The sequence below is a fragment of the Colius striatus genome, chromosome 9, assembly GCF_028858725.1.
Source record: "Colius striatus isolate bColStr4 chromosome 9, bColStr4.1.hap1, whole genome shotgun sequence".
NCBI classification, from domain to species: Eukaryota; Metazoa; Chordata; class Aves; order Coliiformes; family Coliidae; genus Colius; species Colius striatus.
Window position 1 is genome coordinate 21,262,630 of NC_084767.1, and position 22,539 is coordinate 21,285,168.

At 50.7% G+C, this 22,539-nt stretch overlaps 1 protein-coding gene across 1 annotated transcript in view; it reads left to right on the forward strand.

The window, feature by feature from the left end:
- Window positions 1–12,086: 12,086 nt before the first annotated feature.
- ADARB1 (adenosine deaminase RNA specific B1) overlaps window positions 12,087–22,539 on the forward strand; it is an 80,049-nt gene continuing 69,596 nt past the window's right edge. The window contains exon 1 of the mRNA XM_062002349.1: window positions 12,087–12,173. The gene's annotated coding sequence lies outside the window, so the exon portion shown is untranslated. The remainder of the gene's footprint in view (window positions 12,174–22,539) is intronic.

Here is a 22,539-nt window from a genome sequence, read left to right on the forward strand (position 1 = left end):
CAAGGCGGTTCCCACAGATGTAGCAGGAGCAGCTGCCGGGAACTGAAGGAAATGCAGCTACTTGGTGGTTTTGAAAACAGATGAGACTGACACCAGCAACTCCTCCTTTCACCCAAACATTGCATGAAGGAGGGTTGAGGTGAACCACCTGCCTCTTGAGCCCTGCAGCACAGATTTTGCCACAGCCTTTTTGCAGTAGCCTTCCTCTGAGCCTTTCACTGCCCTTGGTGGCCATCCTGACAGAATGCCTTGTCTCTTTTCTGTGTCCTGGCCTTTTCCAGAGCACTCAAGGGAGTGCGGGGCAGGTCAGATCCTCAGGGTTCCACCAGTGCCTTCCCTTGAGATGCAGTCCTGCTCCTGCCCTTCACTTCTGACCTTTCACCAGTTGCTAGTCCCGGGAGGTCCCTGCCTCTTATCCCATGGCAGCTCAGTTTCTTTAAGAGCTTTTGGGCATTCTTTAAGTGCTTAAGAGCATTCCCACGTGCCATTTGGGAATCCACATGAAGCCCGGTTAATGGGATTACCCTGAGCTTACCATTACTTACCATTTCCTTGCAAGGGAAAACCATGCTCTGCACTGCTGACTCTTCCCAATGCCAATGGCATCCTGGGGGGCATTGAGATGAGTGTGGCTAGGAGGTCAAGGGACGTTTTCCCCTGCTCTGCCCTGTAAGGCCACATCTGGAGCCCTATGTCCAGTTCTGGACTCCTCAGCTCAAGAGACACAGGGAAGTGCTGGAGGGAGTCCAGTGGAGGGCTGCCAAGATGATGAGGGGAGTGCAACATCTCTCTGATGAAGAAAGGCTGTGGTATCTGGGGCTGTTTAGAAGAGAAGGCTGAGAGGGGACCTTATCAATGCTGATAAAGGATGGGTGTTGAGAGGATGGGGCCAGTCTCTTTTCTGTGGTGGCCCATGACAGGACAAGGGGTAAAGGGCACAAGCTGGAACACAGAAGTGCCACTGGAACAGGAGAAAAAACTCTGCTGTTCAGGTGAGGTAGCCCTGGCACAAGCTGCCCAGGGAGACTGTAGATTCTCCCTCTCCGGAGGTTTCCAAACCCACCTGGACATATTCCTGTGCTCCCTGATTGAGGGGAACCTGCTTTAGCAGAGGATTGGGCTGGATGATCCCTAGAGGTCCCTTCCAACCCTACCATTCTGGGATTCTGAGATTCTGTGAACACAGTAATTACCTGGGTATCTGCTGGTTCTGCTCTAAACCATGGCTTGCTTTGCTGTGAGGCATTCAGCCTGGCTCAGTGTTTTCATTTTGACAAGCAATTTAATCCTGCTCAGCCGTGTTCTCTGTGGAAAGGCCACATTGCCCCCAAGAGCTGCTATCCAGGGTGGCACCTGGGCACCTGACACACCAGCTCAGCCATGGGGCCGAGGCAGATGCCTGCCCTGCAGACCCCCACCCCTCTGGTTCCTTGGGGCTGCTGGGATGTCTCAGCTGCCTCGTGTGCAACAGCACAGGGAGGGCAGGTGAGCAGCCAAGTTCTGATGCATAGCTGTTGTCAGGGCCTGGCTTCTCACTTGGAGTATGTGAAAAAGCAATGCCTCCATTCACAGGGTAAAACACAGGTCTATTGAAATAGGTTACAGTTCCTAAGCACAAATTTACATAAGAGTTAGACTTGTGGTAAAAAAACTAAATATTTGAGGGCAAGAAGATATACAGATGGAGAAAAACACATTATATGCTGAAGGAAGTGTTTCCAAAACCATGCAGAAGTAAATGGCTGCCCCCAGTTCCTTGCAGCCAGTCCTTCCTGGTGCCCAAGCAGCTGGAGTCACAGCTCTGTGGTTGCTCTAGCCCATCCCTAACTGGGTCACTGGGTGCAGGAGCTCTGGTGTCAAGAGCTGCGTTTGATAGAGCCTGATTGGCCTACCAGTGGGGCCAGGGTCATTGTGGTGGCATTTTCCCTTAACCCAGACAATTGTTTCCTCATAGAGAAGTCGTTAAACAGTGCAAACAACACAGAGCCTTGCCAGGAGTGTTGTTAGGATGTAGACCTTTGTATCCAAATGCTCTGGGATTTTCCAGATCACTTGGTTTAAAATAGGATGCATAAAATATGATGGCAGGGTTTCTCTCTGCTTTAATGATCGGTGTTTCATGCCAGATAGGGTGTGTTGGTGACTCTGCTTGAACTCGGTGTGCTCTGTGAGCTGCTCCCATTACTGTGCAGGTCCGGCTGCATCTGCTTGGCGCAGCTCATCCCTGTGTGTGTGGGGAGCTGTGGTTGGCCTGGATGGGACTGGAGAGTCAATGAGGGTGGGTGGTTGCAGGGGCAGGGTCTGGACCCCCTGCTCAGTGTTTGCCCATGAGGATTCCTGTGGTTGCATCCAGTGCAGGTTCTCCTTGTGACTGAGCCAGCCATGTTGCAGGAGACAGGAGCAGGATGTCAGTGTGGCTGGTGGGAGCCGCGGGCATATGGAGGGGTCTGTGTGGTGTCAAGGCAGCCATGGCAGGGTGTGTGGGATACTGTTTGCCATGGAGGATTTTGACAGGACAGAAAGATTTAACAAGGCCAAGTGCCAAGTCCTGCATTTGGGCCACAACAGCCCCAGGCAATGCTACAGGCTGGGGCAGAGGGGCTGGAAAGCTACCAGAGGGGAAAGGACCTGGGGGTGTTGGTCAACAGCAGCTGAACGTGAGCCAGCAGTGTGCCCAGGCGGCCAAGAAGCCCAAGGGCGTCCTGGCTTGTGTCACCACTGGTTTGACCAGCAGGACCAGGGCAGTGATTATGCCCCTGTACTGGGCACTGGTGAAACTGCACCTTGAGTGCTGTGTTCAGTGTTGGGCCCCTCACTCCAAGAGGGACATTGAGGGGCTGGAGCATGTCCAGAGATGAACACCAGAGCTGGGAAAGGGTCTGAAGAACAAGTCTGATGGGTAGCAGCTGAGGGACCTGGGGATGTTCAGCCTGGAGAAAGGGAGGCTGAGGGGAGACATGATCACTCAGCAACTACCCAACAGGAGGTTGTAGTAAGGTGGAGGTCAATCTCTTCTCGCAAGTAATGAGTGATAGGACAAGAGGAAACAGCTTCAAGTTGCACCAGGGAGGTTTAGATTGGAGCTGAGGAAGAACTTTTCCCTGAGAGAGTTGTTAGACACTGGCACAGGCTGCCCAGAGATGTGGAGGAGTCCCCACCCCTGAAGATACTGCAAAGCCGTGCAGCTGAGGTGCTGGGGGACACAGTTTAGTGCACATTCTGACCAGAATGATTCTGCTTTCTGTGAAAGCAGCATGTGATACCTCCCTTGCTGGATGCTCCCAGGGTAGTTGTGATGGTTTCAGTGGCACAAGTAGGAGAGGAAGCTGAGACAAAGAATTATCCCAAACAGGAAGCTCCTGGGAAGAGAACAAATGTCAGGGCCCAGGAGGTGAAGGCAGATGATGCCAGGATATCCTCCCAGGGGAGGAGATGGAGGAAGCGATAACCATGCCAGCACATGCACCCCTTTGTCCCACGCTCAGACAGCCTGGGAGGACAGACAGATAGATGGCCACAAGGACAGACTGTTCTCATGGCTGAAGTCTTGATCCATACTGAAACATGGGGTTTGTTTGGCTTTAGTGGGCACCTTCAAGGTACTGAGGTGTAGAAGGCAGCACATGCTGCAGGGGGGCAAGAAGCAGAGCTGCTTCCTAAGGGACTACTGCTGCTCCCAGCCCCCTGCTCTCTACAGGCTCTGGCTCATAGGTTGGAGGTGGCTGCTCAGAGCCTGGCTCCACGCTGGGGCTGTTGGGCACCAGCACCTTCTGCAGCTCTCAAGGTCCCAACGCCGATTGGTGGGTTTAGGGTCCATCAGCAGATCAGCAGCCCCAGGGTGCAGAGACAAGGCTGTGGCTCCTCACTGTGTTGGTGTGCCAGGCCAAGGGGAGGGGATGGGGTTTACAGCTACTGTGGATACATTTACTCTGAGCGTATTTCCAGCTGCCCTGGATACATTTCATCACTTCTCAGCAATGCAAAGGTTGATCTAAACACTTTCCACTTCATTGGAAAAAAACCACCCTGTCTCATGCACCCATTCACTGGTGAATTTGATCAAGGAGGTTTTACCATGGGAAGAGCACTTAACCCTTACAAAGCCATTGATGTGCCTCCACTTGTGTTCTGCTCCTACGTGCTGCATTAAGGCTCCTGTGCCTGCAATGCTCAGTGTGGTGGTGGGCTCATACAAAAGCCACTCCCCCGATGGCACTTTTATGACTTTCTTAGACTGTTTAAGAGAACACTGGATCGGGTGCCAGGCATATCGGCTGAAGTAAAAGCTGAATTGGGACTGCACTTTGCAAGATCTTCTTACAATCAGGGTTAGCATTAGCAACTGCCAACTCTCCCGTGGACTGTAATCTTAGTAGACACGATAGAAGCCTGCTCTCGAGTAGGATCATCAGAAGAAAAAGCAGCATGTCTGGCTGCAGCTATGGCAACGGCATTAAAACCGTTAGTTCAACAGGGCAGAGGAAATCGGGGGCTGAAGTGTTTCAGTTGCAGAACATTGGGACATGTGAAAAAACAATGTTGATCTAGACCATTGGTATGGACAAACAGCTCCACTACAATATTGGAGTCCAATGGCAGATTTAATGGTAACTGTTACAGATGTGGCAAATTTGGACACAGGGCCATTGAGTGCTGCTCTCGAGTGACCATCTCAGTTCAACTGTTAGAGCTAATAGCCGTGGTTACAACTTTCGAGAAATGGCCAGACGTCCCATTAAACATCGTCTCTGACTCACCATATGTGGTTGATGCCGTCACTCACTTAGAGCGAGCATTACTGAAAGAAATATCTAACCAGAAGCTTTATAATTTGTACGGCTCCAGCATCGGATATATGAACGTTGAAGTGTCTATTATATTGGGCCTATTCAAAGCCATTCAGGCCTAAAAGATGGGTTATCAAGAGGCAAAGAGGTAGCTGACAAAACAGTTGCAGCACCTCTATGGGTACCTGCAGGGCCAATCATTGACAAGCCCACAGGTCTCATGACTTTTTTCATCAAGGTGCAAAGATGCTGGCAAAGCAATTTGACCTTACAATACTGGACGCTCAAGGTATCGTTTCCACAAGCCCTGCATGCCAGAATCAAATTGGTCTAGGTGTAGGAGTCAATCCCAGGGGTCTGGCGCCATTAGGAATATGGCAATCTGATATCACAGTCTAAGCTCCTTTTGGATGCTCTAAACAAATACCATTGATACGTTTTCAGCGATGGTTTGGGCCACAGCTTTAACAAGCAACAGTGCTCGAGATGTTATAAGACATTGGAGAAGTTGTTTTGCAGTTCTTGGCGTTCAACAAGAGATAGAAACCGATAATAGTTCTGGATATATAGCCAGTAGAGCACGTAAGATTCTGAATTTGTGTGATGTCAGACATACTACTGGGATCCCAGGTAACTCTACTGGTCAAGCCATTATTGAACATACGCAGCAAACTCTAAAGGAAACACAAAAAATGGGGGAAGGGGGGGTGAGCCCTCAAGATAGATTATTGAAGGCCATTTATACAATGAATCATCTAAGAATCATGGCAAACTGGAATGAACCACTGGCATCAACACATTTTGCTCAGACTAGTAAAATCTGGATTTTACTAATAAACCTAAAGTATGGTATAAAACCCCCACTACTGGAGGGTGGCAAGGACCTGCGGATCTGTTAACATGAGGAAGAGGTTACACTTGTGTCGTTACAGATCAAGGTCCACGGTGGATTCCAGCTAAGTGGATCGAGCCATATCAACCGAAAGGACTGCATGGCTGCAACAACAGTGAGAAAAACAGCTCTAAGGAAAGTGCCAACTGATCCACCTTCAAGCCATTGCCCCATCAAATGTAAAGCCCGTCAGCTGTGGTGCCACACATTTTGCTGTAAATTCTTCCAGCAATCCGTATCTCATCAGGAGAACTGAAGAACTTAACAAAACTGCCAACGGAAACGTGGAAGCAAAAGTGGTATTTTCAACAGCCTAATAATGCCCACAGATAAGCATGCTAAAGAAGTCAAAGGAGAATCTGAAACTTCGGTTGAGAAACAGAAACATCAGTTGAAGCACAGAAAACTCCTCCTGTCCCACCAGTATGAGTCCCTTCCAGCAACACATATCAGGTTATGTTTACTTTGAATTTATAAAAATGGATTTTTGTGTTAAGATGTTCAGCGATGTAGCTGCTATCGATCTTTTGTTGTAAACTCATAGCCATGGGTAAAAATACTTATGTTTTCTTTATGTACCTTTGTTTTTGAAACGTGTTGCTGAAGGCTGGCTGGTCCAAAACAAAAAAAGGGAGGACGGCAGATATGAATATGACTTGGACCAGCCAGATACTTCCTCAGTGTGAATAAAGAGGGCAGGGACAATTCAATGCAGCTGGCAAGCTGCTTCCAATTATTAGGAACAAGTGCTGTGTGTTAATCAATTGAGCCCTGAGTGATCACATGGGTGGAAGCAGCATATATAAGGAAGTAGCTAGCAAATGAAGGTTGGCTTTGAGTCAACCTTGCTGGTTGTACTATGTTGTCTGCATGGGGCTTTGTATGTGCAGTCCTTCCTTCTTTACATCCTTGCATGAGCGTCACTTGCATCAACACAACACCTCCAGCCCCCAAGGAAGGAGATTCTACATCCTGGGACCTGTCCCTAAGCCAGCGTGGGAGCCCCTCAGTTGCCAGCTTTCCTCTGGGAGGACAACAGCTCTGCACTGGGTGCGTCACTTGGGCCAACAGCAACCACCTGCTTTGGGGGCTCTTGGGCACATGTCAGTCTGATGTCACCATCCTGCCTGCAGACCTGGCACAGGTGTCCTGGAAGCACAGGCATGGGGCTTGGTGTCACTCAGGGCTCTGCATGAGCAGGTTACTGCAAATGGAGCTGCCAAACTGCATTGGCTCATGCACTGGCCTCAGAAATTCGTGTTACAGACCATCTACAAAGCAGCTGTATTGTGTCCTGGCATCTGCATGTGCTGGTACAATCGATCCCGTGTAAATGTGGTGGCAGGAAGATGGGCACATGCATGTTACAGAGTAGGAGCTGGGTCCTGGCACCCAGCACCCATTATACAACAAACAATTTGATATCTCAGCTACATGGAAACATCAGTGAGTGAGCCTGGGCCGCAGGGTGAGCGTGATGAATAATTGATGATTTTTATGAGAGAGTTAAATGACATGCTCCGTAGTGATCTCTGCTCAGGCATACGTGGCCAATGCCTGTGAGCCCGCCCAGCATGGGGCAGAGGGACAGGTGGGCATTTGTCTGCAGGGTGCCCAGGACATGGGCAGGAGAGGTGGGATGTGGTGAGGTGCAGTGAGCTGGGTGATGTGCTCCAGCTGGGGAGCTGCAGACCACAGCATTTCCCCTAGCCCTGACTCCTCTCCAGGAAGGATTGCTATCAGCAAGCAGCCACATCTTGGGGAAGCAGCTGTGCCCTCCAGCATGCAGCCACAGCTGCATGTGTCCTTCCGCAGGACATGCCACCCTCCCCAAGGACTGGGGATACACGCCCCCACTCCTTTTTGCAGTGTTGCATTGGAAGCAGGTTCCCCGGGCTTGGCTGCTGCTCCACTGCGGATCAACAGTGAGGACAGACTGCCAGGCTTGGCTCTGCTGCCAGGGCCTTCCAGGGAAGCAGTCTGTTGGCTTGGCAGCAGGTGCTGAGAGAGGCTATGAGTCCGGCAGCATGTTCATTGCATCCCTCAGGTGAGGGCAAGGACTAAAAACAGGTCTGGCTGAATGAGCATGCCAGACCAAAGCCTGGCTCCAGCACAGGGGGTGAGGGGTGGCAACTGCATTGTGAGAGCCATGTGGTGGGATGGCAGGACCAGCACGCAGGGCCACTTCTGCCCCTGCCTCCAAGGCCTTTGAGGTGCTGAAACATGGGTCCTTCACCTTGAACTGTAGGCCACAGCTCAAGGACAAGTTGCCTGCAAAAGGTGGCAGGGTGTGACATGAGGGGATGTGCAGACAGAGCCATTAAAAAGCAGCAGGAGGTTTCAGCTGGTGGTCAGCAAAGGCAGAGAGGGAAGAGTTCAATTCCCTGAAATCACAGGCATCGCTGCTGGGAAGAGACAGTAATTTCTGAAAGCTGTGGCTCTGGCAAACCCACAGTCATCTCAGCTCTTTAAAGCACATGCCTCACAGGGACCTCCTGTGATGCTGCCCATGGAATGTCGAGGGGCATCAGCCCGGGCATGGCCCCACTCCCATGTGTGAGAATTGAGCCCTGAGACATGTCCTAGGGTGTGGAGACCCCAAGGATCTTGCACATTAAGATGCCCAGAGTGGAAAACCATTTCAGAGCATGCAAAACATAAAGCCACTTTTGGCTTGTGGCATTTGAAATGCACTGCGCTTGGTTTTATGAGTAACAGCCTGAAATTTCCAGTTTCCCACGACTTTGATGGAAAAGCCATTGTTAAAAAGACATTATTTTATTAAAGTAAGTTTACAGAAAACAAACCAAGGAAAAAAAGATTTTAAAAAAAACAACCAAAACCAAGATTTGGATGAAAATTAGGAAGCAAAAGAGCAAATGATTTGCACAAATGTGATGTTTCATAAGGACCAGTGACTGGGTGGCCAGGCCGCAGCTCAGTAGGGTCAGTTCCAGTTGGGAGGGCTCTCCTTGTCCCACAGCTGTGGGGCACCCAGCTGATCCACAGTGGAGCCGCACCAGGGTGAAGAGCCCTGGGACACACTGTGCCTCACCCCTACCCTCACCCCAGCGCCATTTGCCCAACATGAGCCCTCATGGAAGCCTTTCCTCGCTCCAACACTGGGCAGGAGCTGGCAGAGACCCACTACTTGTCCCCTAGGCTGTGAAGGGGCCAAAGGGGACATCCCCAGGTGCATTTCTGGCTGTGCTGGTGGGGTACATCCAGATGTCCTTGGGAGCAGGAGCCATCCTGGGGACCAGCATCTCCCCAGCTTCTCCCAGCCCAGCAGAAGGAGCATCTTCTCTGTTGACTGCTGTGATCTTCATCATCATCAGTGTTACCAGCCCAGGTAATTAGTTCACAGCCTCATCCTCCCACTCCCACCCCGACAGTTGTTTCCCCAACATCCTGGTGGGACACGACCATTTTGGCCCACAGCACAGAGGTGGAATTGAGGAGTGTGGTTCCATTCTTGCTGGCTTCACTGCTGATCCTAAGTGGGGTGAAAAAAGTAGTAGCTAATGTTAAATTCCTTGAGCCAAAAATAAAATACGATAAGGAAACACGGGCAGGCGTTCCTGGAGGCGAAGGCTTCATCAGCCAAGAGCTGCCCGCCCGCGGGAGCTGCCGCTCCCGAGCAGGGCCTAGGCGGAGGATTGTCTCTGCGAAGGAGGAAGTATAAAAATAGACTGTTGTTTCCAGCACAGGATTTTGTGCTGGTCTCCCTTCACCCTCCTCGTGAGCATGTGTACGGATCCTCACCCTGCCAGCAGCAAAGGAGAGAGGGAAGAAGCTATGTGGGAGAGGAGCTGCTGCTCGGGGCTGCACCTGGAGCCCACGAATGGAGCGTGGTGCAACGTGGTAACGTGGGTAACCACCTCCCAAGTGCTCCTCTCGTGTGTCAAAGCCTTACAAAACCATTTGTTTTGCTTTAAATATCTTACCTTTAAAAGCCCCTTCCTTTTGGATCCTAACTACTTTAAGAAAGTTTCTTTTTCTGGTGGCCAGCAAGTTGGGTGTCATCTGAGGGTTTGTGGGGTGGCCACAGGAAAAAGGGACTTCATGAGTGGCCTTCCAGGAGTGGCCCTGCGGGTAAGGTCCCACCTCACCGCGCAGCTCCTCGGTTTCATTGTTGGCTGTTGCAGCTCAGGACATTCCTCTCTTCTATGCAAAGGTTCCTGGGTTCTGCTTGTGTCTTGGTATCAACAGCAGCCAGGGGCTTTGAGCTCCCACCACAGCTGAAGTTTGTATCAGGAGGGGAAAGCCAGCTGTGTTTTGATGGGAGGTGGCCTGGGGAGTGTCCCAGATCACTCGGTGCCTCTGCTGCATTCTGTCTTTGCCTTGTGTTGAGCCATTGCAGAGAGTCTGCCGGTGCACCCCATGGCCACACATCCTGTTGCTCCCTGGGAGGAACGTGCTTCCGAAGGTGTTTCCAGCCTGAGTTCTGCATTTCACTCACTTTACGCTCAACACCTTGCTCTTCTCACCATAAATACCCAAGGACAGAACAGCTGTCAACCATTTTACCAGGAAGAGGACAGCTTTTCTGTCTGGAGCTCCTGGAATTGCCCCAGGACATGAGCTGCAGGGCTGGTGTTGGTGTTCACAGTGGTGCAGCTGGATCAGCCAGTTCGCCTTTTGCCTCTGGACAGCTTCTGGGCATGGTGCTGAGGGCTTTGTAGATGGGGTCACCTCCACTCTGAGGCCTCCTATCACCTACAGCTGGGACTAGGGACATCCTCTAGGTGTGACAGATGATTGCTCCATAACTTGTCTCTGGAAACTGCACTCCAGGCAAAAAGGCTGCAGTATATAATGCTTAATGTCACTTGTTGGATAGAAAAATATTACCTGAGGGAAAATTTAAAAAGCTGATGGCTTATTTAATAGCCTTTTGTGTTTGTTTGGTAACCTCTAAGGGACAGAAACCTGGGAAAGTCAGATTTCTGCTGACTAGTCAACATCTGTGGTCAGCTGTGGCTGGGAATGAGAATTTGGGACATGATGAAGCAGCAATACCAGGCTGCAAGCCTGAAAATCCACAAAAGCTGGGAAGAACAAGGCCACCACGGTGTCCTGCCACATCTCACATCCTGACCTTGGTGGGAGACCCACAGCTGTCGAGCAAAACACAAGCCCATGTTCAGAAACCTGCTCCTTAAGCACGCCCTCACTCTAAGCCTGCTGTCACTAGCAGACTGTGTGAGAGCCAGGTCTGAAAGAAGGCACGTTGTGGATCCCCTGTTCAGTAAGAGGCTGAAGCCATGGTTTCCATAACGAGCCATGGGATACACACAGCAGATGCACTGGTGACCTTTGCTGCTGGTGTCTGAGCAGAGGTCACTCATTGTTTGCTGGAAAACAGTTTAGACTTCCCACCTTGGCATGGAGGGATTCACGTGGAGACAGAAAACACATCCAAGATGATTTTAGAAAGGCATTGGCTCGGTCCTCAGCCCCTGCTGGTGCCAGAGCCAGTCACAAGTTCCCAGGGTTAAGCATGGAGCTCATGGGGACTTGTTCTATTTCCCCCCCTCTTTTGAACCAATGTTGGCAGTTCTGTGCCTCTAGACAAAAAGTGGCTTTGTTGAAAAATAAAGTGAAGGTGTTTGGGTCTAAAAGGCAAAGGGAGAGAAGCTCCTCAGAAGCTGACATGTTCCTGGCAACAATGGGTGTCTTGGTAGGTCTCCGAGTGCCATCGGGGTGTCCTCGACCACGGTGCTACCATGGCGATCACGAGCCTGTAGCATAGGGTCCCCCTAGGGTAGTTTTAACACTGTGTTGTTTTCCTAACCCCTTGTTTCGGTGTAGTTGTTGTAGCAATCGCACAGGCAGCCGTCCACGCCGGCGCCACAAGAGCCCGTTATAGCTCTGCGCGCTGCCCAGACCGGGAGGGAGGGAGGGTCGGGGGGCTGGGCCGGGCCCGGCCGAGGGCTCGTCCCCGGCACCGACCCCTGTGCAGGCGGTCCCGGAGCCCGGTCAAGCGAAGCGCAGCCCGAGGCGCCGGCCGGGCCGCCCCACTGGCACCCGCCCGCTAAGGCCTGGCAGGAGGCTGGGAGGGGAGCAGCGGGCCCGGCTCGGCACCGCTGTCTTGGCTGGACACCAAGGGGCGCGGGGCCGTGCCGGGAAGGCGGCGGCGTGTCGCGGGGCAGCCACAGGCCCCGCTGCCGACCGCCAGCCCCGGCCCGGCCCCGCCCCCGCCGCTCTGGCCCGATGCGCCCCGCCCCGCCCCGCCCGGGGCCGCCAATGGGGCTGAGGGCGCCGGCCCCGGCCCCGCCCCGCGCGCGGAGCTCGCGCCGCTGGCGGGCCAGGCGCGGCCTGCACGTCGGCGGGGGCGCGCGCGGCCGGTGGCTCCGGTCGCGCGCAGGCGCGCACGGAGCCGGTGTCGGCGGCGGCGACGGCGCAGCGGGGGCCGCCGCTCGTCTCGGCCGCGGCTGCGGATGGACGACCGGCGGCGGCGGGGCCCGGGCAGCGGCGCGGCGCCGGAGGAGGTGAGATTGGGGGCGGTGGCGGGAGCGCCCCGCGGGACCTGTCCAGGTCCTGACGCGACGGCAGGTGCCGGTGGCGGCGGGCCCGGCCGCTCCGCACCTGTTGAGCGTGGAGGGTCGGGGTGGGTCGGGGCGGTGCGGGTCGGGGGTGCCGGCCGCCGGCGCGGCGGGCGCAGTGCGGCGCGGGGCCCGGCCGTGCCCGGCGGCGGGGCGGGGGCGGGCTCCCGGGCGGCCTTACCCGGCCAGGGGCCACGGCGGCGGCGAAGCCATTTTGAGGGGGTGGCGGCGCGGTGGGACGTTTGGCCCCGGTCGCCCTACCCCGAGGAGCCACCCCGCCGCGGCTGCCCGTCGAGCCCACCGCCCTTTTCCCGGTTCCCGAGGACGCGGCAGCCGCGGGGACCGGGGTGGCTGTTGTGCCGCCCGAAGCCTGCTGCCGGCGGGAGAGGGTGAGCGCGGAGGTACGGGGACCTGGCCGCCTTCTCGTCCAGCGGAGGGGCTGGGACTGCCGCCCCCCCCCTCCCCGGCACCCGCTGCCCGCCCTCTGCAGTGGGGAAGGCGGGCATGTCCTTGCCGGAGAAGCTCGGGCGTGGAACGAGGGTTCACCGTGTTTCTTCTCGATGTCCCTCCTGGTTAAAATACCCTCAGACCCCTTTTTTTGTGGGGGCAGGGGGTGTTTTAGCGTGCCATCTGTTGTTATGGACCACGATGGGTTTGGGTTTGGTGATTCCTCCTGGATTTCGTTGGATTTAGGAACAAAACTGCAGTCGCAAGGTCTGTCGTGGTGCAAAAAGTCAGTTTTGCTTAAAAAACCCATCCTGTCACACGTATTTTTAGAAATGGAAGGGGGTTGTGTTCCCCTGAAGGTGCCTGGCTGGCCTGGGCCAAGGGTCTGCTGTGGGCCCGCGCCAGCGCTTCCGTCTGCCCTCATCCTCACCTTGTGTCACTCCCAGCTCTGGGCGAGGGAGTGCCGGTGGTGCTCAGCCAGAGAGGAGCCTGTGGAGGAGTTGGGGCACTGGGCTCCTCAGCCTATGGAAACCACAGAACAGGTGGGCAAGCAGTGTAGCCAACAGCAGCCAGGCTGGTCTCTCAAAACACACTTGGCCCGGGCATCTATTTAGTTCTTCGGGCAGATGCATCTATGTGCCACTGCCTAACCTCTTTTTTTTTCCCCCCTCTCCGGTAGGTAGGTTCTCCCAAGCAGCAGCAAACTGCAGTTCATGTTCCCACGTTGCACTGTGTCAGATTTGAGTCCCAGGGCTCTGAACTTGGTGCTGCTGTTCAAGGGCTTTCCCTGCTGTTTGTAGCATGTTTGTTCCCTAGGGAATCTTTTTCAGTGGTAAATTAAAACTTTTTGGGTGTTGTAGCATAAATGAGATTGCGGCATTGTGTTGGTTTATTTTTGGGGCAGGCATGAGCAATGGAGAGCTTGCCCTGCCTGCTGGGCTCATGTGGACACGCCACTCAGTGAGCTGTCTATCAGTGCCATTCGTTGTAGCCTCATTCTCTGAGCCATCGTGCTGGAGGGTGGCAGCAGGCCAACCTGCAGAGCGCAAGAGATGTTTAGAATAATTAGTGATGGAATACCCTTTTAAAATAATTGTTTGGGTTTATCTAGCACTCAGTTGTAGTGATATCTCCCTCTAAAAATAGGCAGGCCTCCAATGTAATGAGTCTCATAGTATAAACAATCATGTCTTGAATGACCGTTGTTACTTTTCGGATGTCCGCGATAGATGCTTTTGGGGGTTTTGCCAAATCCTCTCTCTGTTTAACTTTAGGGTTTTTTAATGTGGTGAGTGATGTAGCTCTTGGCCCTTGTGGCGTGTAGTGGTGCAAGGGCCAGAGGAAAAGCTCGGTGACCCTCACTGTTCAGGGCTGGCACATTGGGACAGAACGCTTCCCACCCTCCTGGGGCTGCCTATGGGTTGGGTAGTCCTGGCTTTTCCACACAATTCGTTCTGTGTTCAGAGATGTGGCCAGCTGTTCACTTTGACGGGTGACTGTGCATCACTTGTGCTTTGGGGTCTGTCCTCGGGTGATGCAGACACAGCTCCCTTGGCTAGCCCTTGTCTGTGCTGGTTAAGCACATGGATCTTGTGTGATGAGGAGAGAACAGCTCTGGCATGATCGCAGCTGTGCTGCTTGCACCAGTGTGCTCACCCCCAGCTCTTCATCCAAGTGCTTGGCTTTGCCGCTGCCTTTCTGGGATGTCCTCCCCAAATTTGCGGAGGCACAGCTGCATGAACGAGCAGCTCCTGCTTTTGGTAATTAAGAACAAAGGGATTTTCTCACGTGTGGCTGTATGGTTTATCAGAGCAGAACAGATGAGCTGTGTCCTCAGCCCCTCGTGCACACATGCTTTGTCAAGTTCCTTTCAAGCAGCCAGCATGCTGGCTGAGGCTTCTCTGGCGTGGCTTGCGTGCGAAAGCTTTGTCTCTGCAGTTGAAGTGAGCACAGCCCAGCAGGAGGAGAATTTCCTTTATGAAGACTTATTTTCTGAGCAGGTACAGCAGAGGACGTTGTGCTTCATGTTTGAAGCGGAGGCTGGCTCCTAGATTTGCTCATGCTGTGCTCACAGACCTCAGGCTATTTTTACATTTGCCCCTGGCTTATTCGGATGTATCTGCTCTGATGAAAGGTTAGTGTCTGTCTGTGGGCTGTGTGTGGTTTGGGAGTGGAAATGTGGTGCCACAAGCCTTTGGGAACAGGTCTCTTGCTTGCTGTGAATACATAAGTCTTCTAGAGTGCTCTTATTTATGGGACTCTTTTTATAAGCCAACTGTTTTGACATAAGCAAGTAAAACCTAGTAAATGGCTATGCTTATTAGCTCAGATAAGACATCATCGCAGTTTGAGGACTTCAGCCAGGTCAAGCTCTGCTTCTCTACAGCATAGTCATCCCTGTGCTCTGCATACCCTGCACCAGTGCCTTCAGTTGTTTGCAGCTGTCTGCTCCCTATATGGGAACAAGGGGTTCCTGTTAGGATGATGGCACACACGCGTGTGGGACAGATCAGAAATGAAATGCGTCCTGTAAGCATCTCAGCATCAGTGTTTTTGGGATGCCCTCTGTGACCTGAGGAAGTTTTGGGGATGGTCGGTGGCCTCATGGAGCATTGCACCAGCTGCAGTGTTAGTGGTTCTCATTGGAGCAGGCTCCCCTGACACTGAGCTCACCCGAGTGCAAGGAGTGTCTGGAGGATGCTCCTAGTCAGGCACTTTAGTCTTGGGTGGTAGTGCGAGAAGCAGGTAGTTGGATTTGATCATCTTTATGAGTCCCTTCCAACTTGAGGTCTCAGGTGGTTCTCTGTGCCAGGGTGATTTTCGGCAAGGCTGGAGTAGGCTGTCTCCAGGTGCTAGCAGCAAGCGTGTCTTACCACGTCGGTGCCACTTGCGTTTGAAGTCAGTTCAATGGGCACAGGACCCTGATGCGTTAGGTGAGGATCTGTGCTTGAACGTCTAAGGACGTTGTCTGGTGAAGAGACACGTGGCACTTGCTGTTTTTGTCACTTCTGAGACCAGTGAGTGCTTGGCACCTTGGAAATTCGGGCCTTCCAGCTTCTATGCTATGGATTTCAGTGTAAGTAGCAAAGATTGAAGCTACAGTTTTGGACTATATTTATAAGGAGAAGCTGTTATTTATATGCCTTGGTTTTCAAGGAAATACCTTTACAGTATAAATGTTGCGTGACTGAGAGGGGAAAAAAAAAAAGCAACTTGGCAAATGGATTATGTAATAAATGAAATTATGTTTTAAAGCAAATTTCTTTCCTGTTTGCATACAAAGTGGCTGTATTTTGCTCTTTCCTACCATTTAACAAAAGAGTGCATTTTTTCAGTCCTTATAGTGAATGTTTTCTGTACAGTAGGTACGAGAAATATTTGATTTTGCAATTTGAATCCTTGAACAAGCCATCAGCAGGCTCAGGGAGCCAGATGTGAGTAGCAGCATCTGTAGCTGACCAAAGCAGCAGAACCTCGGTGCATTCAGAAAATAATAACAAAAAGAGGAAACCCATGTAACTGATATTACTCTGGGAACTGAGCTTGTCTCGGAGCGATGCCTGGGACAGCCATCCTCTCAAGGATATCTGGTTGCAGAGGGAATTGGGATCTCTTTATGCTCTTTGGCTCTGGGTCAGCCATTGCATTTGTCTGTCCCCGTGCCGAGGGAATTGGTCACCTCCGCAGAAGCCGTGCGGGTTACCTTGAGCCTCCCGTGCCGGCAGGGAGCACGGGGCTGAGTCGGCGCTGGTTGCCGAGGGCTGTGACTCAGTGCTGACCCCTCGGGGGCCAATCCAGTCCACTGCCACCAGAGCCAGGGAATAACCTGATGGCAGGAGAGTCTTTTGTGGTGATCTGCTGGTCGGAAGGGTCTGGGAACGCCAGACTGATCTTGGTAACGATGGATGTGTTGGTAGGTGCTGGTCGTTGCTGAGCATTTGGATGTGATACAGAGGGTCTGTGGGAGTGCAGGGGAGCTCAGAGGCCAGAAACTTCTTTCCTTTGTACTTGATAGCAGAGTGTAATGATTTTCTGTCTTTGTTGAGTGTGTTGGTTTTTTTCTTTTTTTATTTTAATTAATGTTATTTTCAATGTGTTGGTTTAAAAAAAAAAAAAGTACTTGAAGAGGAATGGTGCTTTGCTTTCCTTGGGGAGAAATTTCACCCCTGATGTCATAGGTTTAGATCTCTTTGTGTTTCTGGCTCTTAAAGTGAGGATACTGTCCATACTGTTAGGTCAAGATTGCCTCATGAACAAATGTTTTTGTCAGGACCTCCTGCCACTCCCATATGTTTCTGAGCTACATTTGCTATTGCACCAGCATCGCTCTGTCAGTACCTGAATGAAATTAGTCCTCCCATTGAACAGTCCGTCAAATTTGACAGGAGGGTACAGGTGTCACAGGTAGGCATCAAGAAGTCATGTCAGGGCATGATTCTGTGTGAAGGAAGCTCTCAGGCTAGTGCTCTGCTGGAAAAAAGACTGAGTGCAAATGAATGTATTATTAGACATCGGAGGATCTTTGTGGTAGGGAGACAAACAGGACATGGAGTTTCATAAGTAGTTCCAGTAGAGGCTGAGTATCTTTATTTTCCTTTGTGAAAGTGGCGAGGAGCGATTTGATGAGCAATCTTGCGTTGTCAGAGGTGATGGAAGGGTACCGTCCTCCGCCCTGTCTCTTGGGGCTGAGGTGGAAGGCGGATGAGTGAAGATTTTAAATTTCACCATGAAGGCTCTTGCAGTTGTCTGGGAAGATGTCCTTTGATAGGTGCCATGTTACCACTTGGGCCAGGATTTTCTGCACAGAGTGCTTTTGCCAGAGATGCAGAAGGAAGGCCTGCTCAGAACTGAGGAGTATCGCCTTTTTCCTGTTTGCATCAGTGCAAGTATAGGATGTTTGTACTCCTGTTCTTTGCCATTTTGGTTTCTGAGGCTTTTCCTTTGTTAAGTATAGTGAAACAGGAAAATATAGGTTTATTTAAAAAAAAAAAAAATTAAAGAGATTTTCCTAGAATGGAGCTCTTGGACCTGTATCTTGCATCTTATGGGTCTGATACTGAATATCCTGACTATTCCCATAAAGAGAAAAGGTGGGAGGAATATACTGTAGTTTGGATTTGAAGACAAGAAGAAATCTTCCTCATTTGATGATGAGTTTGGTGCTGCGTGTCAGGATGAACTTTCCAATTACCTCGCAATCTATGGCTTTTGTTGTTATAAAACTTCATCTCATAAACAATCTTGTGATGGGCCTCTGGTCATTTTAGGCTTGAGTATTAAACCACTACCAATATATCATTGTCCCAAACTCTATGTGTGCTCGCACTCTTAATTTTCTGGTGTCTCTCCTTCCTCCTTTCTGCTATTAATTTTGTCATATCAACTCTGGTAAGAGATGAACTGTTTAAAATTTGATCAAAAAGAGTATGGAAGCTATGAACTTCTTTCATTTGTCAGGCATAGCATGTGAAAATGAAGTTTTTACATAGAGACTTGTGAGGCCTCAACTAGAAGAATTTTTTTTCTCATTTAATCTGTTTAAGTTTTGAGATTTGCAGAGATAATTAGTACCTTCCATTCTGAAGGGCTTCTGCTGAGAGCATTCGGTGTATCTAAAATGAGATTGATTTTTATTGAGGTTGATTTACTCAGCTCCTCGTCTTTATTAGCAAATGAGTTTTTAGGTTCACTGCCTTTTTCCTTGCTTAATTATACTGTAATATTTGGACACACTCTGCTGGGAGACTATTAGAGGAGAAAAAATACCTTTCATTTCTTTAGATGCAGATTTTATAAAGCTTTGTTTACAAAGCCCTTTCTAAATCGAGTTTTTATTTTTCACCTCAAACATGAAGCATAGATACTGAGTACTTAATAATAATAAAAAATCTTTATATGACTTTCAGCAAGAACATAGCAGGACCTTTAATTGAAAGGTATGATCAGTGCAATGCTTTCATTAATAAAGTTTGCACATCTGTGCAGATTAGCTGGAAAATAAATGTGGACAGCTCTAGCAGACTTCAGGTAGGGATATCATAAACACCAAGGTACGACCTGTAAATCAGACAGTTTGTGCAGCACAAGTTACTGGGGACTTGGGAGAGTCTTGACAGAAAATATCTTTGTAGGCTTGCCCTGTTCTTGCAGCAGCTGGCAAGGGAAATGTGTAGCCCTCAAGGTGATGGAGCCTTGATATGGTCCACCTTGGATGCTGCTAGGATAGTGTGGAAAAAATGTATACTGATCAAAACCAGACTAAGATAATGCACTTCAGCACTGCCTCTGTCCTTAGACTTGCCACTTTTTTCACATGTAAAGATGGAGGATCAGTAGTGGTATATTTAAGTCTCGGAAAGGTGAGAAGAATGAACATGAGCCGATGGCTGAACTGTGCTTTGTTTGTGAGAAACTTGCAGTAAAGCTATCTTCAGGGGGAATTGGGTTTGTGTCTCTCCTCTGCTGCCCTTGTTTTTGAGCTTGCTCTTGACACAGACATGTAGCTTACACTGGGAGACCGAAAGGGGGATAACCTCTCTTTTGTCAGGAGTTCATTCACATTTTTAATCCCCATAGCCTTTGGTCAAGCTTACAGTCTGGAAGGAACTTTGTAGCATGTGTGTTTTATGTGTTTTCTATGCTATGGAAATTAGCAAGGGGTTTTATGTAGGGAGAGACATCCTTTGTGACAGCTGCTTAATCTGCATGAGAAATAGCCTGGCTTTCTCACTTAAATTTTGGTAGTTTTGGTAGCTGAAACATGTAATCTGATTGAGTCTCCCATTTGAACACTGATTCCTTGCAGATTTGTGTCCCCTTGGACCTGTTGCTTGTGGAATCTGCACAGAGTTTGGTTGCTGTTTCAAGAACCATTTGGGTTAGAAAAGACCTTTAAGAAAATTGAGTCCAACTGTTAACTCAGCACTGCCACGTCTGCAGGTATTTTGAATCCTTCCAGGGATGGTGACTGTTCCAGGCCTGACAGCTGTTTCAGCAAAGAAATTTTTCCTGATACTTAACCTAAACCTCTCCTTTCACAACTCATGGCCATTTCCACTTGTCCTGCAGCCTGAAACGTAGGAACAGAGACTGACCCCCATCTCACCACAACCTTCTGTCGGGGAGTTGTAGAGTGTGTGGTCTCCCCTAGCCTCCTTTTCTCCAAGCTGAACACCTGAGCTCAAACACTCCTAAGAATACTAGTGCTCTAGACCCTTCACCAGCTTTGTTTTGAAGGTGTGGGTGGAGTCATATTCCATGTTAGTATGGAGTAATCTTTTCAAGTTATTCCAAAGTAGATTCCTTTTTTTTCCTCTTGAAGCTTTTCAGAGCAGCCATGTGGCACAACGCATCCATTTTCTTGGCAGTGCTGGCTTTGATGTCTTCTCTGGAGCTGCAGCCCTTCCCTTGGTTAGGAGCACTCTTACAGCCAGTAAAGTTATCATTCAAGTGCTGAGAGCAGATATGCCTTCCTGAGATTTAATATGCAATATACAGACATTCTTGTATTGTATTTTACAGATATTTTTTATCTCCTGCCTCTTACCAGTGCTAAGCAGTATTGTGCCACTCGATGTTGCCTGATGCCATGTTTTGATAACAAAGTGGAGCTGGAAATTAATGCTTAACTCAAACCAGTGATCCTGGCAGTTGGGTGTTGTGTTGCTTGTCTCTGCTTCAGCTCACGTGGAGCAGTGAGGTGGCAGCACGAGCCTGGACTTCCTTCAGAGGACAGCAAGTGCCTGCTTGCTGAGCTAGGGGAACACATCCGCTGCCTGTAAGTTTCTGATTGGATTGTGCTTCAATCACTAATGAGCATTCAGCTTTTGATTAATCAGCAGCTAAATTGGGACCCTCGGCTGAGTTAGCAGGTCTTGAGAACATGAAACAGCACAGTACAGCTGACTCAAGCAAAAGCGTTGAGGTCTGGTAGGAAGCGGGTGTCTGTGCTTTTGCCAAAGTGCAGGCAAAGGGGCAAAGTCTCCTGGACCAAAGAGCTTTCAAGAAAGTGCCAAAAGTCTGCTTTTAATTTCATAGTCTACCTTATGCACTCGGACCAAGGAGGGCTTGGTGGCTTCCCCTCCCAGTTCATGAGGCCTGTCAGGTCCTTCTGTCTTAGCAAAGCCAGTGGTCTGATTTTTCCTGTGTCTTTGAACCTCTCTGCAAGAATCTTGGAAGTTACATTAAACCCAGCTCTGCTGTTTCCCGTGATGGTGATAATGAGCTGGAAACACTTCCTGTCTCTGCAAAGGGAGCATAGTCTGAAAGCCTTTGGGCAGTTTATCCCCTATTGATGCTTTTATATCAAAGTTGATTTCCATAGACCTTGCTGCTAATGAAGGCAGATAACGAGGGACAGCAAGTACTACGGTAGCCACATCTGTTTTGTTTTGTTTTTTTTTCTGGTGCAGCCTAGTTTCTCTTCTTTTATCCCCTGAATGCTATTCTTAGTAAGTGGTTGTTTTTGTTGAATTGAGTGAATAATCAGTATTTCATTCACTGTCCTTACATATGCTTAAATATAGTATTAACGTAATCTTCTTATATGCTTTTCCTCCTGCTGCTCCTGAGTTGATAAAGGAACCAGGTTCACTGTTAATAAGATCTACGAATGAACTTGAATGCAAATAAAACAGTTCTTTTGGGCTTTGGCTTGTGTTTATTGCTAAGATGCTAATTTATTTCTGGTTTTGGGGAGAAAGCATCATTCTTCATGTAAATAACTTCTTGTACTGCCCCACCACCACTTGTTTTCTTTGGTGCTATTGAGAGTAATTTTTCTGCGTACAAATTCCTTAGCTACAGTCTGTGAAATAGGTTTGGGGTTTTTTTTTTTGTTGTTATTGCCCTACCTTGACAGTAAAACAGCTGTCTGGTGGCAGACCTCCTATTTAACCTTCGAGGAGGATCGATCGTAATGAGAAGACCCGGGTGGTAACTGACGTCTCTCCATCTCATCCAGCCCCCCTGAGGCCGGGCTGGCAGGGAGCACAGTCTGGGCTGTCCCTGCCACGGTGGGGAGGAGTGTCCCGCAACCACACAGCCCCCTGGGGCCGGCCGCTGCGGTGGGGGTGGGGGGCTGTCCCGTGGCCCCATGGGCCCGGCAGCCGCGGTGGGGCGAGGGGCTGTCCCGCTGCCCCATGGGCCCAGCACCCGCAGTGGGGGCGGGAGGCTGTCCCGCTGCCCCATGGGCCCGGCAGCCGCGGTGGGGGCAGGGGCTGTCCCGCGGGCCCGGGCGCCGCGGTGAGGGGTGTCCCGGTCCGCCGGGCTGGAGGGCGGAAGGAGCTCTCCGTGGTGCCGAGCGCGCACAGTCACGTCTCAGCCGCGCGGCGGGCGCTGGTGAAGGGCCGAGCGGCCGGCACAGAAGCCTTCGCCCGCCCCGCTGGTTTCGGCGTGACCAGGGTGGGATCTGTGGCATGGGAGCAGGTCTTGCTTTGGACGTGGGTCCCGAGGTATCTAGTTTGTGTAGTCGCTGCGTTCGGCGGCTCTGCTCCTTGGCGCTATCAGGACTTTCGGCACACCATAAATGTAAATGTGGACTGTTAGGCCGTGGCCACTTTCCTGGAGACACGGTAAATAGTATAAAGCTTAAATAAATACAGCCAGTGTTCCTGGAACTCTGTACGTTTTTCTCAGCCCTCCCTTGTCCCATCACTGCATTTCAGATGATGAATGGCAGGCTTTTTTGTAGCCCAGACAATGCTCTGCAGTATTAGACTGTATCCCCAAATCCACTGTTCATTTTCCATTTCCTTTGGCTGCCTCGTGTTTTGGGTTTTTTTTCTTGGCCAAAATGTCCTGCTCTTCACATAGGGTCCACTCTGGTTTAACAGTCACAGGCAAGACCTCAGTTTAAGGTAAACGG